Genomic DNA, 14,800 nt, shown 5'->3' with positions numbered 1-14,800 from the left:
TTACCCTTCCATTTCTCTCTGTTTTTTGCTGTTTCCATCCAGTTCTTTTCAGCTAGTTGTATGATGTCGTTGTGATAAAATTTAATAATACACCTAAAATCCAGGCCACATGTCCATCCAGTGGCCAAATGATAAACCTAATCAAGTCAGTAGCGGACACATTGCCTGATAAACACTTGATAAATGCAGCTGCCATTTTAGCTCAGATAAACTATGATGTAACTGTACAGCAAACGTAAAAATAACAATAAAACTAAATTATTGGCACTTGAGTAATTATAGCGGAGTAGTGTGGTGATTATTTTAATAAATGTGACTTTTAACACTTGCAGTGACACTCTTAACTGGATTTGTGTAGGGTTTATGCCTTTATAACACGGATTATGAATAGTCAGCTGGGCGAATATGGGGCGAATCAACTTTTTGACTGACACAAATCTGTCCACAGCTTTTAAACTTTGTGATCAATTTACACATTTAAATTTGGGCCCCAACTGTTAAACCTAATGAACAGAAACTATGTATATTAGAAGCCTTATTTCTTGGTTACTCCGGAGATATTTCGAGTCACGCAAGAGACACTCAAAACTGTCCGTCAAAAAGTTTATTCACCCAGTTAACAGTGGGCAATAAGTTTATGTTTTATTAAAGATAGCTATTGTTTACAGTCTGTTGCACATTTACTCCTTTACTACTTATACTGCAATAAAATTGAGTTGTGGTACAATTACTACTCATGTAATAACATGAAATGGTTAAATTCTGTTAACATCATTGTTTACTTAGATGGTTAACTAATGTCTAACGAAGGTCAAGTTTTTTAACAACACAGTCATATATTTTTGTATAGTATTTTTTTTTTAAAGGTACCCAAAAGAAACATGATGTGTCATTGGTGAGTTGGGCCAATGTTAACATTTAGTGTTAAATTTTAAATGACATTTTCTACAAAAGCAAATTTTATATAGTAATATTAGTAATTAAACCAAACAGCAATGTCACTACTTCATAATGGAACATATGTATGATTAAAGTACTTTTATTACCTAGGAAATTTTCAACCTAGTGATTATAAGAGTGAATTACCTTTTCTATATCACAGAAATAATATAATAAAGTTTGTTCACTAGCCACATATGAGGAAAATATATATTTCCGTACATCTCATTATACTCATTCACACTGAAATGACATAGATCTGTGTGATATAACTGATAACAGGTAAATTACTATATGTGCATGAATCATGACATGAATCTACACTGAAATTACCAGGATTAATTTGCCATGATATGGAAAAATTGCCATCGTAATTCTTCTTTTTATGGCCGTTAATAAATATACATTCTGCTATAAGCAGTTGACAACGGTAATATTTTAAGAGTATTGTCAATTTAAGAATATCCACCATCTTACTGTTGTTTCAACCGCAACCTTTCAAGAGGGCACATTTTATTTATGAAAGTAACTCCCATTTATCTTATAGTTTAAATTCTTCAACAAAAGATTTACTCACTTATGAGGTTAACCATGATAGTGCCTATAATATGCAATAGGAATATTTTAGAAGTAAATATTAGGCATATTGATTGAGTATTTCTATGAATTACCTATAGATGTTTGCATATTAGTCACACCTGATCATAAGTTGTTTATTATTTTATTCTTATGATCTGGCTTCTCATTAAATTAGCTATAACTAGATGACTCACATCAAGAACTTTATGAGACTATCATCATCATCATCATCTCAGCCATAAGACGTCCACTGCTGAACATAGGCCTCCCCCTTGGACCTCCATACGTGCGGGTTGGAAGCGACCCGCATCCAGCGTCTTCCGGCGACCTTAACAAGATTGTCTGTCCATCTTGTGGGTGGACGTCCTACGCTGCGCTTGCTAGTCCGTGGTCTCCACTCGAGCACTTTTCGACCCCATCGGCCATCTTCTCTGCATGCAATGTGGCCTGCCCATTGCCACTTCAGCTTGCTAATCCGGTGGGCTATGTCGGTGACTTTAGTTCGTCTACGGATCTCCTCATTTCTGATTCGATCACGTAGAGAAACTCCGAGCATAGCCCTCTCCATAGCTCGTTGAGCGACTTTGAATTTTGAGATGAGGCCGATAGTGAAAGACCTATGAGACTATAGTGTATTTATACTATATATTTAGCGGGATTAAGTTAAGTTTGGACTTGATATTGTGTCCGTCCAGAATTTGATATTGTGACCTCATGACGGCATGATATACGTAGTTTCAAATAAAAAATATTTACATAGGAATTAGAAATGTATACCTAACCAATTAGGAATAAGTAACTTTAATTTTGACTAGGCAAATTATTAGCCTATGCATGATTTCCATTGAACATGTAAGAATCAAAAATTAATCAAAATTCATAAATACCTGGGAATGATGCTTTTATACCCAAATTTATGAATGTAAATCACAAGTGACAAATAAAAATTTAACAGGAAAAATAACAAGCAAAATGGTAGATGTTATCTACAATACCTACATTTTGTTTTTAAGTGTAAAGGAAAACAAGAAATATAATAAATGACTATATCAATAATGATACAATTAAGGATCCTGACATCTTGATACTCCAAACTGCTTTTGTCTTCAATGAAACTATCCTATTTGTTCCTACTGATGGGTGTTGTCTGGTTCATCCTACAGGACTGGGATAGGATTTTGAGGTATAGGGACTACTCTAAAAACAAACAAAAACAAAAGTGTATAAAACCAGTATTAAATGGCAAAGCCTAGAAAGAACTAATCTATGCTAAGCTTTTGGATATTTCCGTCCTGTCTTCCGTCCGGAACAAACATTTTGAAAATAACAAAATAGTTGAATAAAAACACAACGTACAAGAAGATTTAAAGACTTACCTGATCTGTCGACTTATTCAATTCCCAGTAAAAAGCAATCCTTTAAAAATCACAAGTACAAAACACTGCAGTCTAAACGAACTGGCTTTATCAAAATCAGTGGCCAAAACCAGATCACATAAAGAATATCACTTTGTTCCTCGTATCTCTAAAGCCTCTCAAACTCACTACACACACTAATCCTTTGCTGCCTACGAATTTAATATTAATTTACGATATTAAATCAAAACAGTACGATTACTGTGAGATAACACGAAATGTCAAAACAACAATACGAATCACTGACAGCGAAGTTAACCTCACTCACGCGTAAAAAACGTCAGTGCAGAGAAAGTGAAAGAAAGTGGAAAAGGCACTGATAGTAAAAAAAAAAAATAAAGATCCTTTTTTTAAATAAATTAATTTACTTTAAATTTAAATTAGGAATGCACAGTTATCAGTACATTTAAAAAAATTTGCTGCCGCGCAGTCGTAACGCGCAGAGGAGAGCCTGTGCGGAGCGCAGAACAAAGTTCGGGCGAGTCGAAGTGTTATGCGGCGACTGACTGACAGCCGATGCGTCGAGTTGAATCGCTCGCACACACAAATCGCAATCGACGCAATCGTAAAATTGAAGGGATGTTTACAAAAACAACATAACTGACTACTAACTGAAACGATTAACAATGTTCTTAAAAAAGTGTCAACCGCTCTAAGCAGTTATGTTGTTTTTGTAAACATCCCTTCAGAACGAAATCGGTTATCGAGTGAGCGCGAACACAATTTTTAAACCTAGGCAGGTAAGGGTAAGGTGCTTTAACCTCCTGCCGCCCAAAGACCTATTAAAAGGTCTCCGACTGAGTAATGGTTCCGGCCCAAGCATAATTACACTTTTAACTTATACGCGCCCAATGATCTTTTAAAAGTTCCAATTTACCGCGTATTGAATTCAGATCATTTCTGAAGGAATAGGTCACATTCAACGTTGTCAACAGATGACAATCTGTGTAACATGGTCTCTCAGTTTTGAAGTAATATCCAAAACAATGACGAGGGGTAGAGGAAGTGGTAAGTTAATTGAAGATTTTCTTGGCTATCTCGGCAGATTCCTTGTGTATTTTTGTTGTAAATGATGTCTAATATGTTCGTCTTTGTTTTGCCACAAATAGTTTTTACTCCCTCCGGCCGTTTTGGCAACCAAGTTTCGCAACCAGTTGTTGAAAAAGAATTAATAATCTTGTTACGCAACTAGTTGACCAAGAAGAAAATATATTCCTGTTTTACATCCAGTTGCCAATGAAGAATAGGTCTCTGACACTTAGAACGTAGAAATATTTTAAATCAATATTTCCGAGAACATTTCCTACTTACCGAGAGTTGACGGAGCCCCGCTATGCGGGGCTCCTATTTCTGGGCGGTTTGCCCTTCGGGCATCTGAAGCTACCTAACGAACCTAACCTACCTACCTATTGAATTAGTTTAGTGTGACGTCCGTGAAAATAGTACACTTTGGGGGAAAAAGCCTAGGTAGGTAGGTAGGTTAGGTTCGTTAGGTAGCTTCAGATGCCCGAAGGGCAAACCGCCCAGAAATAGGAGCCCCGCGAAGCCCGTCTAGTTAAGTTGTATAGGAAATGTTTTTTGAAAAGAAAGTTTCGTACGTTAGACTCTTTCAGCTAAGGTCAGCTAAACGTAGGACAAATGTCCTTAGATTTGCCATTGAAATGAGAGTCTTATTTGGTAACTATAGTTGTAAACAAAGACAATTATTTCCTTTTCGTCAACTGGTTGCGAAACTCCACTGTCATCTACGCTAGTTTTGGTTCAGGAATATATTTTCTTCTTGGGCAACTAGTTGCGTAACAAGATTATTAATTATTTTTCAACAACTGGTTGCGAAACTTGGTTGCCAAAACGGCCGGAGGGTTTTTACTTTTGATCAATATTGATGTACAGTCAACGGTAAAAATATGGGTGTACAAATCATCTCAAAAATATGTCCCATAACTCATGGTATAATAATATACTCCGCCTGGTACTCCATTCCCGTCTTTTCTAGGTCACCTAACTGACACGGGCTACGTCATCATGCGACAGCGCTATATGATAATATGCGATAGCGCTATATATAGCGGCCATGTTGTTGTGACGTAGGCCCGTGTCACTCTGGGAATGGAAGACCATGTTTTATTAGACTATGCCATAACTCTTATGTCAGTGAATTAAGAACTATGGGACATATTTTTGAGTAAGTTGTTTACATACATATTTTTACCGTTGACTGTAAATACAACAATTAACAATTGGAAGACCTATAGGAAGGCATGTGGGTCATAATATATTAAAGGTTTTTTATAGGTCTACGGGCTTTAACCGCTATATTGGGTTGGTTTGCATTGGATATGCTGTTTGTTTAACGATTAAAATTTGAATGTAATAAAGTATTTAATTATTAATGTCTTTTTGAAAATCTTTATAGTTAATTTTGGCAAAAATATTAAAAAAAATCATAAACTCAAATAAGATGGTAGTAATTAGTAGCTATAGGATTTTAATAGGTCTGCGGGCGGTTACCCTATTTTTATAGAAAAATTCGATATGCTCGAGTTTAGTGCCTATTAGTTAGGTCATTTTCCCGGTTTATTCGTTTTTCACTGCTAGTGTAGAATTGAATATTCACTGTATTTTTATAATCCAATAGTCAAAGTAAGATAATATGCTGCTTGTGGCTAAAATTATTGTTAGGATATGGCAAAGGTAGGTAAAAAATAATTGTCTTATTATTTTACATTAAATGCGTTATTTAATTCTGATATATTTGACTTATGTAACAGAAGCGGGGTAAATCAGCGTGATGGTACATTCATTATTTGAATAAATTCAGAAATACACAATCTAAGAAAAACAACTCTGTTCAGGTAGCGACCTAGAGTCCTATAAAAAAGACATCGAATTTCGGTGTTTCTTTGACTTCTTAACCTTTTACTGATACCCCTTATGATGCTAAAAAAATCTTACATCCATAATACAATGCTACGAGGGGCGTTCAAAATATTCTCGGTATTGATATCTTACAACCTCTTCTAAAATTTCTTTCGTTACTGGCCGCTAAGGTTTATTCGTTGACATTAAAAAAAAGTATAATTCGAACCGAGATGTTCTTTTGTTTTTCTGCAATTTCTGAACAAACACGGACATCATGTGCGAATTGACAATGTTAACAAAATTAGAACATCGATGCGTCATAAAATTCTTGACAAAACAGGGTAAAAATCAAAAAACCATAAAAGAGGAAATGGATTGTGTTTACCGCGAGTCTGCTCCTTCTTTATCTACCATTCAAAAGTGGTCAAGCGAGTTTAAACGTGGAAGGGAGAGTATTGAAGATGACCCTAGACCTGGCCGGCCTGTAGTAGCTACTTCACAAGAAAATATAGATAAAGTGGAAAAACTTATATTAGAAGATGGTCGAGTGAAAGTAAAATCTATAGCTCAAGTAACCAATCTCTCTATTGGTACCGTACATGATATTATCCATGACCATCTTAATATGTCAAAAGTAAGTGCAAGATGGGTTCCGCGAATGCTGACTCGGCTTCAAAAAGACATGCGTGTTGCTTGTTGTTCCGATTTTATTGACCTGTGCGGTGAAAATCCTGATGAGGTGCTGCAAAGAATAGTTACTGGAGATGAAACCTGGGTTCATCATTATGACCCAGAGAGTAAACAAGAGTCCATGCAGTGGCACATTAAGGGTTCAGCTCATCCCAAGAAATTCAAGGTCATGCCTTCAGCTGGCAAGGTCATGGCCACGATATTTTGGGATTGTGAAGGAGTATTACTAATCGACTATAAAGAAAAAGGTGTCAGTATCACAGGACAGTACTACGCTAATATTCTACGTCAGTTAAAGGATGCAATCAAAGAAAAGAGGCGAGGAAAGTTAACCAAAGGTGTTCTGCTTCTGCATGATAACGCCCCCGTCCATACTGCTCATATTGCCAAGGCAGCTATTGTTGAATGTGGGTTTGAAACTGTTACTCACCCACCGTATAGCCCGGACTTAGCCCCCAGCGACTTCTTTTTGTTCCCCAATCTTAAAAAGGATCTGCGTGGAAATAAATTTTCTGACGATGAAGCATTGAAGGCGGCAGTGGAGGAGCATTTTTACACCAAAGATAAAAAATATTTTTATGAGGGATTAAAAAAAATAATTGATCGATCTCTTAAGTGTATGAACATAGGGGGGGAGTATATTGAAAAATAAAAATATCAAACTTTTCGTACTTGTTTGTTTTCATTCTCATACCGAGAATATTTTGAACACCCCTCGTATGACAATGTAATCATACGTCGAAGTGTTGGGCCGGAACCATGTGAACCTAAAAAAAGGCCTAAAAAGAGGGGCTTGTATCCCATCTTTGACGAAAAAATTCTGGGCGGCAGGAGGATATAACTTCGTAATATTTTTCAAACTACCTACACAACACAATAAGTACGTATGTAATAGGTACCTACACCAGCTATTTATAATCATAAATAATAAATCATATTATCCAATTTCCGTAGAACTGTTAATTGGGAGAAAAAATCGAAAAACGTTATCTGCCTCTCTCTCTCGCTCGAATATACAAGGGAGATAGAGAGGCAGATAACGGCTATAGTAAATAAAAACTAATAAGTTTCTGAGGAAAATGTCTATGAAAATTAAGGACTGGCTGGAAATTTAGATTGGTAATAAAAAAATAATAATTTCGCAAATCGTGAGGTGCTTAGTTCCGAGCATGGTATAATAATATACTTCGCCTGGTACTCCATTCCGAGATTCGCGTATGACCTAACTGACACGCGCCTACGTCATCATGCTGTTTACAGGTTCTCAAACTTTGAAATGTGGGAGAATTTTAACCAACGGTGAAAATTATTTTAACGGCATTAATTTTAAGTTATTCATGTAGAAACATAGTAAAATAAAACAAATCAAATGTATTAATTTAAACTTTATTTATCTATACAAGACAAACGTTTAAAAAACTAATTCACAGTTACACATTAATTACCAAGCTTACGACGTGAAAAGTTTGGAAAACACTGCGACTGCTGACACTGAGCGAGAAGGAAATAACAATTAACACGCGTTCGACAAGGATGACGGTCAGGGCATGAAGTTATCTAGATCCGAATTGTCAAATGTGCACAGCGCTATCCTGTGTAGCCAGTAGTATAAACAGAATTACCCGAAAGTCTGAAATTTCTTTCGTGAATCGGAAGATATTGCTAACGAGTAATTAAAAATGACGTGTTATTGTAAAATTTAAGCTAAAATACATATAAATGAAAATTATAAAATTATAAAGAAATATTTTGACTTATTAACCATAGGTATAATGTACCCATGTAACATGTTATGTTGAAATAAAGTGGCAATGTTATTGTGACGTAGGCCCGTGTCACTCTGGGAATGGAAGACCACGTTTTATTAGACCATGGTTCCGAGTATTCCGATACTTCAGATTGAACATTAACCCTGGCACACCCACTTTGTCAGTGAAAAAGGCGGCAAATTTAATAAATGTAGTTGCGAAGAATTGACTAGCCATAGAAAATTTGAATTTCGCGCCTTTTACTACTGACAAAGCGGGTTTGCCAGATAATATACCCATTTACTCTGGCAAACCAATTTTTTCAGTAGGTAAAGTAAAGACGCTATGCACGATGTATTGCGAATACTGACCCGCATGTTCCTCATAAAATATAGATATGACTTCGCGCATTTTTTTACTGACGATTGTAGGAGAGGACGGAAAACCGCTAAAAGATGGACGAGTGCGTTTGAGGGCCGACACGTTAGTGGAGGCCCTCAAATAATACGAGTCCAACTTTAGCGTTTCCGGCCGAGGCATTACATAGTGCTTTTCACGACTACTGCGAGGAAATAAGAAAACATTTGCATAACTATAAGTACTAGCCCGCGATTTCTCTGGTAGCAAATTACTAGCCACTGTCTCTTGAATTTCGGTAGGCGTCACCGTAAGAATATCATTTTCTTCACTAGAAGAACTCATTTTTATAGCGAGCGTAGATACGTGTTTCTTGTATTTTTAATCAAACACAATTTACTCTATCCAATTCAGTAGGTAAGCATTTTCAGATACCCGCCTTTTTTACTTTTTTTATCACTTTTAAGAGGCGTTTTTCTGTTATTTGCTTCAAACCCACTCTAAACTTAGAAGCGTTTTTGCTAAAAAAAAAACACAAACAGCTACAAAAGTAAAAAACACCTTAAGCGTGAACTGAATGGATAATTGTAAAAAAAAATGAACTGAATGGTTTTGACATTTCTTTTTTTTTAAACAAGAAATTGGTCCTATAAATAACCTTATTTTATTTTTGAAGGAAAAAGTTGCGCCAAAAAAGACCTTTTATTGATTTTTATGTTTTAAATGATACTCATTGCTGTAGCGAACCGTCACCAATGACAGATGATGATAACAATGAAACATTGTAGTAGTGGTGGTTCACGTGCTACAGTTATTGCCTACTTTCCAGCTTGGTTTTAGACCATTTATTGCCACATTTCCGAACAGTGGCGTGAAAAGACTATAGTGTGAAATGACAACAATCAGTTCCGTTGCTGGGTATATTAAACGCATGCACTGGTTCGTACCTAACGGTCCGCTGCTTATCTTTTATCACGACCACAGTTTAATTTCAATTTAAATGTCAATGACATTCTGTTGGTCTTTATTACAAAGTAAACAAGAACACTGTTGCAGTTAATTCAAAAGTAAATAGGTGTGTTATATTATGTACGATGTACGTAGTTTAGAGGTAAGTAGTTTAGGGTGAATCATAATAAGTCGTGAATAGGCATGTTGACATGAATCGCGAATATATAACATGTTATGTTTTTACGATAGCAGGGAATATTAGAATGCTGAAAATCATATTTTGCATGTGTAAATATGCGTAATCAATTAATTAAAAATAATCAAATGTAAGTATTTAAAATAATGCCCAGTATCACGTGACTGTAAACGCCAATCGGAGCGCGTGACGTCATGACATGAGAAACACCACAGTCGGCAGAAAAACCCTTGGCAGACTTATATATTCCTAAAATGGGGGTTCACACCTACCGACAGGAATTGGTTTCATGGTGGTATCAGATGGGTTAGTGTAGAGTAACCGATGGTTACCTTGCTCACATAATCTCGTTTGCCATTAAGTGTTTCGGCAGGAAAAGCCTTGGCAGACTTATATATTCCTGACATGAGGGTTCATACACACAAAAAACAAATGTGATAGACGCACTAGATTATGCAAAAGTTGAAATGGAAGTGGGCAGGCCACGTCGCACGGATGATGGAGAAAAGATGGACAAACCAGATAACTACGTGGCCCGGACCAATAGGCAAACGTAGAGATGGAAGACCTTACATGCGATGGTCGGATGACATTGCAAAAATCGCTAGACAAAAGTGGACTCGTAACAGCACAAGACAGATCTAACTGGCACTGGCCTTTACCCGAGAAGGGGTTCTTGCTTCGTAGGAATATGCTTAGTGGTATTTTAATTTAAATTTAAATTTAATTTTTGTGAAAATGATGACATTACGATTTATTTTTAACTATCATAATTATAATGTTTATTCCTCTTTAAACTAAGTTGACTTTGTCACTACTTGCAAGAAATAAAAGGCTGTTTTATTTTTATTTTTTATTTTATTTTATTTTATTTATCAGATGGGTTAAATTTATAACGCTCCAGAGTGTTGTGGAGACCTTCATTTTGAACATGTTTGTACCTCAGATGTAATAAAGGCGTTTAAATCAATTAATGACAAAAAAACTAATGACCTCTGGGGAGTCTCTGTCCATGCTGTCAAATCCTTAGTAGAAATTGTAGCGCCTGACTTGGTAGTTATATTTGTGCCGTTTTGTCGACTAAATAGTGTTTAGTTTTAAGTTTATAAAATACATATGTATGTTAGTCTGTAAGGTATTTGTAATATGGGCCTTGTTGCCTGAATTAAATTTCTAAATAAATAAAAAATATTTAACAATAGTGTTGATTGCGGCGAGTTTCCTGATCTAATGAAACATAGTAAAGTAATTCCTTTATTTAAATCTGGTAGCAGCTCTGACCCCACTAACTTTAGACCGATATCTGTGCTACCAACATTTAGCAAGATTTTTGAAAAATTAGTTCTTTCTCAATTAGTACGACATTTTAACGTTAATAATTTGATGCATAATAAGCAGTTTGGTTTTACACGGGGTCGCTCAACAACCGATGCCGGTTTTGAGCTAATTAAGCATATTTTCGATGCCTGGGAGGAGTCACGAGATGCTTTAGGTGTCTTCTGTAATTTATCTAAGGCCTTCGACTGTGTTTGTCATGAAACATTAATCAGGAAACTTCATTATTACGGAGTTAGAGGATCGGCACTGAATTTACTTAAGTCCTACTTAAATGGTAGAATACAAAGGGTCGATGTGAATGGACAGCGATCACCTGGGTCATTGGTCTCTATGGGTGTACCACAGGGGTCAATATTGGGGCCTTTCCTGTTCCTTATCTACATAAATGACTTGCCATTCCTTGTTAAGACCCACCATGATATAGTATTGTTTGCAGACGACACCTCACTTATTTTCAAAGTCAAACGACAGCAACAACCGTACAATGATGTAAACAATGCCATTTCAAAAGTAGTAAATTGGTTCAATGTTAATAATTTATTGTTAAATGAGAAAAAGACTAAATGTATTAAGTTTGTCACTAGTAGTAACGTAAGGCATGTGCAAACAAGTGTCATTCTGAAGGATGAGGAATTGGAATTAGTTGATAGTACAGTTTTTCTTGGTATAACTTTAGATTCTAAACTCCAGTGGGGTCCCCATATTGCTACTCTTTCGAATAGACTGAGCTCTGCAGCTTTTGCAGTGAGCAAAATCCGTCAGTTAACTGACGTGAAAACAGCTCGATTAGTATATTTTAGTTACTTCCATAGCATTATGGCATATGGTATTTTACTGTGGGGCGGTGCTTCAGAGATAAATACCATTTTTGTTCTGCAGAAGCGGGCTATTCGAGCAATATACAAAATGAACCATAGAGACTCACTTAGAGATAAATTTAAGGAAATTGACATAATGACAGTGCACTGTCAATACATTTATGAGAATATTCTGTATGTACATAAAAATATTGTAAATTTTAGGAAAAATTGTGAAATTCATAATATTAATACTAGAAATAAACATAAGCTCGCAGTGCCCTTCACTCGGCTCCATAAAATTAAAAAAACATTCATGGGTAATTGTGTAAGATTTTATAATAAACTTCCAAACCATATTACTGAATTATCTATTAATAAATTTAAGAATTATGTAAAGCGTAAACTTATTTCTAAAGCTTATTATACCACACAAGACTACATGAATGATATTACAACGTGGGATTAATTGTTATTCGACATGATTATTTATTTATTAGGTATATTTGATTATTGATGAGGAAATGGATATTCCGATGTAATACTATCTACTTCTTTTGTTACTTATGCTTTTTTTTTGACATTTAGATTTTATTCTAGAAATTCTAGACTAGTATTTTTTTATACAATCTTTTTAATGTTTGACGATCCTTTTGTGAAATTCTTAGTGTTAAATTTGATATGTCTAATAATCCAATTTTATTATGGAATAATATTAACATCAATAAATTGCTCTGATAATTAGATTAAGATTAATTACGATTCATAAGAGCTTGTTGCTAGGCCTACATGAATAAAGTATATTTTTGATTGATTGATTGATTGATTGATAGGGGTCCCGGTGGCCACCTTTGAGAGCGTCTGCCAAGCACTTCCGGCAAAAAAAATACTGGCAGACTTCGTTTTTCTGTGTCTACATGTAAATTTCTGCTGCCATAACTATTATTTCGGTATCAGATGGGTTAAATCAGCCCCCTTTTTTCGCACCGGAAGTGGCCTTCTTTTTCGTACATTCGGCAAGTTCCGCCGCGGCAGACTATCGAATTCGGACTTAGCATCACTTTTATGGGAAACCATTGTGCATTTCATCGTGGTATCAAGTCGGTTAGAAAAATTGCGGCCGGCTCTTCTACTAAATAGGGTGACCATAAGGGTGGTGTTTTTGCTATTTAAAATTATTGTTAATAAAGTTTATTTGTTTGCTTCTAGAGTTAAGGCAATGACTAAAAAATACTAATACTAGACATTAGCGTTCCTTTATGTCAGTTTTGACACTGTCTGCGACTCATGGTACTGGTACAGTAGCTATAGCTACTCGTACTCGACTACAATAGTAGATTGTTAAAGAAGGGTTGAAAGGCACCCATTCCTGTCGAGGTAGTTTAGTTTAGTAATAGTCCGAGACGGAAATGGTGCCTTTCACCCGAGATAAACACTCTACTTTTCATATCGAATGCGAGGAAACCAAACAAGACAAGGCAATTTCTATTATACTATACTATTATAGTTAAGTTAATTATTAAGTATTTTTGTATTTAATTTTAGTTGTAATAATATATAGTTTAGATTGTTATTTGTAAGTTTTATGTTATTAATTTTAATTTTTTATCGATTTTAATTTTACTGTATTGTCAATATGTGTTATTTAAATAAATAAAAAATATATATTACCAATTGTTCCAGGCGAGGAAATAAAGACACTATTTTTCCATTTTGTTTCCACCCAGTTGTTCGTGGGACGGGGACGCAGAGGAGTAGGTACACCACTTTTCTGCGCTAGAGCATAAACATATTACTTTCTGCGCACCTTTTAGAACAACAACGACCCACTTTCAGAGCATGAGATATGAAAATAAATAACATTGTTGCGTCTTGTTTTACCCGCAAGCATCGGCACATGGTTACGTAACTTTATTGTCTGCTTGTTAGTATTGTGTTGTGGTTTATTTAAATAAATACGATGAGAACAGCTCCTTTGAAGAAAACTATACCAATACTCAATGCATCATAATGTATAACAACAATGACTTAAAGACATTTAAGACAAACGCCGGAAAATAAAGCCCGTCACAGATGGAGCGATAATAGGTACACGAAAAGATATCTTATAGCAAAGCATCTTACGATATATTTTACGCACTATTTGACAGAAACCACACACGAAGCTATACAATATACTACTTACATATATTTTAGTATATCACGATATCTTATAGCAAGGCATCTTGATATAATTATTATCTTGCTATATATAGGTCGGTATATTTAGATATATTTCGTCTCTCTCACAATGTAGGTGCTAGACAGACAGCAATATATAATATTATTTTGGTATCGTTGTCGTGTTTGGTTCTTGGCTATACTATAACATATATTTCGGTATCTTACGGTAGGTATATTAATATACTTACACAAATACACACGTACATATTATCGCTCCGTCTGTGACGGGCTTAAGCCGGCCTAGGTTGGTAAAGGTACACAATGGGCCATCGCCAGCCACTCCAAGGGACGCATTTATGCGTTAGAGGGAGCAAGTGATATTGCTATCTCATTCTACCGCATGGCTGCGTCCCTTGGAGTGGCCGGCGATGGCCCATTGTGTATTGGGGCCTTAAGGTTATGTACAAAAATCCATTGCCTGCCGGCGCATCTTGCTACAATCGCGTATGTAACATTACCAATGAAATCAGACTAAATTATAGGGAACTATATAGTCCGACAAAAACTTTTAGAAAATTATTTTGAGGGCGCCACTTCCTACGTAACGTAACGTAACTGTCACATTTTTGACGTAAAATGCTTAAACATGGCAACAATTTAGTATGGAAAGTTTTTAATTTCCACTATTTTATGTCGCACTATCTATACGAATATCCTGACAGCAACCTGACAGTGACAAACAGGTAAGTAAATAAACATTTCAAA

The 14,800-nt window shown here is 35.7% G+C and overlaps 1 protein-coding gene across 1 annotated transcript in view; it reads right to left on the bottom strand.

The window, feature by feature from the left end:
• LOC134798077 (probable beta-hexosaminidase fdl) overlaps positions 1–3,371 on the bottom strand; it is a 165,013-nt gene extending 161,642 nt beyond the window's left edge. The window contains exon 1 of the mRNA XM_063770412.1: positions 2,895–3,371. The gene's annotated coding sequence lies outside the window, so the exon portion shown is untranslated. The remainder of the gene's footprint in view (positions 1–2,894) is intronic.
• Between the last annotated feature and the right edge of the window lie 11,429 nt (positions 3,372–14,800).

The sequence above is a fragment of the Cydia splendana genome, chromosome 16, assembly GCF_910591565.1.
Source record: "Cydia splendana chromosome 16, ilCydSple1.2, whole genome shotgun sequence".
Lineage (NCBI taxonomy): Eukaryota > Metazoa > Arthropoda > Insecta > Lepidoptera > Tortricidae > Cydia > Cydia splendana.
This window is presented reverse-complemented; position numbering and strand designations above follow the sequence as displayed.